Source organism: Triticum dicoccoides, chromosome 5A (assembly GCF_002162155.2).
Source record: "Triticum dicoccoides isolate Atlit2015 ecotype Zavitan chromosome 5A, WEW_v2.0, whole genome shotgun sequence".
Classification (NCBI taxonomy): domain Eukaryota; kingdom Viridiplantae; phylum Streptophyta; class Magnoliopsida; order Poales; family Poaceae; genus Triticum; species Triticum dicoccoides.
Window position 1 is genome coordinate 274,565,645 of NC_041388.1, and position 5,389 is coordinate 274,571,033.

A 5,389-nucleotide genomic window follows, 5' to 3' on the forward strand; every position below is an offset into this window, starting at 1 on the left:
GCTACGACCCCGTACTCGCCTAAGTTAAAAAATCACTCCGAGTGGAGAGCGATCCTCCCGCTCGGGGGCTTATCTGCGACCCTGTACTCGCCTAAGTTACAAAAACACTCCGAGTGGAGAGCAATCTTCCCACTCGGAAATAAGTACAATGTCTGCTCCAACCCGATCCGTCAGGACGGCGAGGTGCAGGTCGTGTGCGGCACCTAGTGCTCATGTCCGCGGCCCTCTCGTCGGAGCTATGCCACAAGTACAATGTCCGCTCCATCCCGATCCGCAAGGACGATGAGGTGCAGGACGTATGCGACACCTGGTGCTCATGTCTGCGGCCCTCTCATCGGAGCTGCAACACAAGTACAATGGCCTTGGGGTTGATTCAGCAAATGGTAGAAACAAAGCAACCATATTTAAAGGAAAATCAAGTTCAGATAAATCCGGCAAGGTTCAGAACCACAAACGAAAGTACTCGGGCATTAGGCCCGAAGGAGTTTAACGGTTACAAAATCACTCGGCATTCCGAGGCAAATAAAAGTGTAGCATCAAGTGTGTTCACTCCGCAGGAGGAGGGTTGGCTGGCTCGACGAATTCATCCAGGTCGATTCCATCGGCGATGCGAGTAGCAGCATCGATGAAGGTCTCCATAAAGGACTGGAATTGAAGCTTCTTGGTATTGGCGACCTTGATAACCACCAGCTTCTCTTCCCTAGCTTCTTTGCAATGGACTCGGACCAGAGACAGAGCCACGTCAGCACCACACTGGGCAGAAGACTTCTTCCACGCCTGCACTCGACCAAGGATTTCATTGAGTTCAGTCATCAGAGACTCGAGGTCATTTTGGAACGACACTTTTGGCCAGAGTTCTGTGTCGATCTGTGACATCGCCACTTTCAGTCGTGTAAGATACTCCAGAACGCCGGCGAGGCGGGATTTCAGTCACAGCACATTCATCGCAGCTTCATCTTTGATGGGGGAGTTAATGGGGTCCAGGCTCGTCTCAATCCACCCAGTCTCTTCCTCAAAGTTTTGGCAGAATTCTGCAGACACACACAGGAAAGGAATGAGTCGGCGGTCACACGATGATTTGGCAGTCACACGATGAGTCGGTAGTTGCAAATCAGTCGGACAAGAGATAGTACCTTCAAGCATAAGGAACATCTTCTTGGCGAGTCCTCCTAGATAAGCCTCCAGTTCGTTTCTCTTCCGAGTGAGGTCTCCCACCTTGTCAGTCAGGGCCACCTTGTCCTTCTTCAGGTGCACGACCTCTTTGTTGGCTTTGTTAATGTCGGTCTTCAGCTTGGCGTTTTCCTCTTCCAACTTGCCGACTGAAACCAGCTTCTTGTCAGCAAGTTTGGCTTTCTCTCGCGACGTCTTCTGCGCTGCTGCAAGGTCGAGGTCCTTCTGCTCCAAGGCCTGCTTCATTTTGTCTAAATAAATAACATTCTTCAGACGAGCTTGGAGTTGTCTATTTTCACTACACACATCTATTTGAGTAGAGTCACTCGGTTCAAAAATGAAAGGAAAAGATGGCAAGGAAAATAGTCGACAAGTTATTACCTCCCATGGAAGTCGCTTCATCCTTGGCCTTTTGCAAGTTCTCCTTGGCCAGTTCTAGGTCGAGATTGAGCTGGATCTGTTTCCTCTCTAAGTCAGCAAAATGAGCCCCGAGTTCACAAGATTTTTGCAATCAACGAATAAGAGATGACAGTCGATAGGAATAAAGATCAATTGCTTCCGAGTGAAAATATACAAGTTCAGGTCATTACAGCAAAAAGAGTTCTAAGACTACTACCGAATCAAACATTCAACAGTAGTCTCGGGGACTACACCCAGTGGTGCACTTGGCATGCCCCCACTGGTCCAAATTTCCACTCGACATGGTCTGTTCAGTCAAAAAAAAGGTAGACATCGATTACTTTTAGACCACCACCGACTGCCCGCAGTCGACCGTGGTTTTGGGGACTTGTAACGCCCTCGATGCGGCTATATCTCCCATGTGTCGAAGCACGACTTAGAGGCATAACCGCATTGAAAGCAATGTCGCAAGTGAGGTAATTTTCACACAACCCATGTAATACAATAGGGGAAAAGATACATAGTTGGCTTACAATCGCCACTTCACACAATTACATGAATAAAGCATTACATCATCCAGATACAATCAAGGTCTGACTACGGAACCAAAATAAAAGAATAACCCCAAATGCGACAAGGTCCCCGATCGACCCCAACTGGGCTCCACTACTGATCAACTGGAAATGGGACAACACAAAGGACAAGATCTTCATCGAGCTCCTCCTGAGCTTGGTTGCGTCACCTGCATGGTTCAACGGCACCTGCAAGCTGGTTTTGGAAGTATCTGTGAGCCACAGGGACTCAACAATCTCGCACCCTCGCGATCAAGACTATTTAAGCTTATGGGTAAGGTAAAAGGTATGAGGTGGAGCTGCAACAAGCGACTAGCATATATGGTGTCTAACATATTCGCAAAAGAGAGCGAGAAGAGAAGGCAAAGCACGATCGAGAAACTATGATCAAGAAGTGATCCTAGAACAACCTATGTCAAGCATAACTCCAACACCGTGTTCACTTCCCGGACTCCGCCGGAAAGAGACCATCACGGTTACACACGCGGTTGATGCATTTTAATTAAGTTAAGGTTCAAGTTATCTACAACCAGACATTAACAAATTCCCATCTGCCCATAACCGCGGGCACGGCTTTCGAAAGTTCAAATCCCTGCAGGGGTGTCCCAACTTAGCCCATGACAAGCTCTCACGGTCAACGAAGGAATAGACCTCCTCCCGAGACATTCCGATCAGACTCGGTATCCCGGTTCTTCAAGACATCCTCGACAATGGTAAAAAAAAGTCCAGCAAGACCACCCGATGCGCCGACATCCCGATAGGAGCTGCACATATCTCGTTCTCAGGGCACACCGGATAAGCTAAGCGTACAGAAGCCGACGTAACCCAAGTTGCCAAGGGATGGCCCTGCACGGTGCTCTGGGTTGGACCAACACTTAGACAAGCACTGGCCCGGGGGGGTTAAAATAAGATGACCCTCGGGATGCGCGACTCCCAAGGGAAAAAGGCTAGGTGGCGAATGGTAAAACCAAGGTTGGGCCTTGCTGGAGGAGTTTTATTCAAAGCGAACTGTCAAGGGGTTCCCATTATAACCCAACCGCGCAAGGAACACAAAATCCGGGAACATAACACCGATATGACGGAAACTAGGGCGGCAAGAGTGGAACAAAACACCAGGCATAAGGCCGAGCCTTCCACCCTTTACCAAGTATATAGATGCATTAATTAAATAAGATATAATGTGATATCCCAACAAGTAAACCTGTTCCAACAAGGAACAACATCTCCATGTTCCAACGAGGAACAAACTTCAATCTTCACCTACAACTAACAACGCTATAAGAGGGGCTGAGCAAAGTGGTAACATAGCCAATCAACGGTTTGCTAGGACAAGGTGGGTTAGAGGTTTGGTTTAACAATATGGGAGGCATGATAAGCAAGTGGTAGGTATCGCAGCTTAGGCATAGCAAAAGAGCGAGTAATCTAGCAAGCAAAGATAGAAGTGATTTCGAGGGTATGGTCATCTTGCCTGAGATCCCGCAAGGAAGAAGAACGAGTCCATGAAGAAGACAAACGGACGTAGACGAACGGGTCCTCACAAACGCAAGGATACCGGAACCAACCCGAAGAAGCAAACACCGGAAGAAGCACACAACATAGTAAACACCCAACACATGAACATGGTACGATATGCGAGATGCGGTATGCGATGCATATGCATGACTTGACAAGAGATGAATGAACCTGGACTCAACATAGAAATCCAAGTGTGCCACTGTAAAGATGAGATGAAATCGCTTGAAGACGATATAAAGAACGCCGGAATAGGAGCTACGGTTTGGAAATGGCAAGCGATTCAAATATGGCGCCGGTCTGCGATTTACAGCAAGTAGCCAACTAAATGCAACAAGATGGACATGCTACAACACTCAAACATGGCAACAAAATACATGGCAGGGATCAATTCATGATGCTTAACAAAAGTCTAGCACTGAGCTACGGCCAATTCATCCATTAACAGGTTCAAACAAGCATGGCAAAAATGCAATTGGTAAACAGATCTTAGACTTAGTGAAATTAACACAAGCCTGGAATTTCAGATCAGATAGCACTTTTTGGAGCAATAAAACTATATGCTACAGGACCTGAACATGGAAAAGTAAAGCATGGCATGGAGCTACTCAAAGAGCTTAACAAAAGTCCCTTAGTGACCTTGAGCCAAAAGGGATCAGAAAATACAATTGCAAGCATGTGAACATGGCAAAAACATAATCAGTTCTCAGACTTAGTGAAAACTGGAGCATGCTGAAAACAGATATCAAGTAGGCATGTTTACGAGCTCGATGCACTCACTACAGAGCAAGTCATGACAATCTAAGCATACACCCATCAAGAATACACAAAATACAAGCTAGACATGGAAAGAACAATAGCATAGCATGCACGGATCAACTACAACATACTCGGCAAAATCGCTAACAAGTAGACAATCTGCCCAAATTCACGAAATAGCAAAAGTAGAGCTCGATTGACTCAAGCTAGGGTGCTCCATAATTTCAAACAAAGACATGGATGGATAGAGCACTACAAGATTAACAAATCATCCTTACTGATCATCCTCAAAAGAGGCACGGATCACTAGGAAACAACATGAACATATGGCATCATGAAATAAATAGATGAAGGACTTAGTGGAAATGCTAAGTCCCTGAAATCAGCACTAACAAGTGCCTCACTTTGCAAGCTTGTAATAGTCACCACACACATCACAAAAATACATGGGTTGCACCTCTGGAAAGATGGAAAAACCCTTAACAAAACATATGTAGAGCTCATGGGCATATCATGCACACAATAATCATGGCAAAAATGACAAATATCTAAATGGAGCAGCAGATCTGACAATTATCTCAAGTAGCACTCCTCTAACAGCATTTCGGGCATCAAGATGAACTCAAATGAAAACAATGCAATGGAATGAAATGATGTACTCTCTGAGATGAACATTTCGATATGCTATATGCCCAAAACGGATCTACGGATGCAAAGTTACGACACGATGAATATGGGCATATGAATCTGGGAATTTCGGGGACTTAGTGAAATTTATACCTCCGCGAAAGTCAACGCGGGACGGAGGGATCCGGGACGGAGCGGTGCAGATCTGAGACGGGACGTGGGGCGCCGTTTGGTTGGAGGGATGGGTGGATCTGATCCAACCCGGCCCAGATCTGGCCGGACTTCGACTCCGGTGAGGGCGAGGACGAACTCTGGCGAGGAACACGGAAGCCGAGGCGGCGGCGCACGTC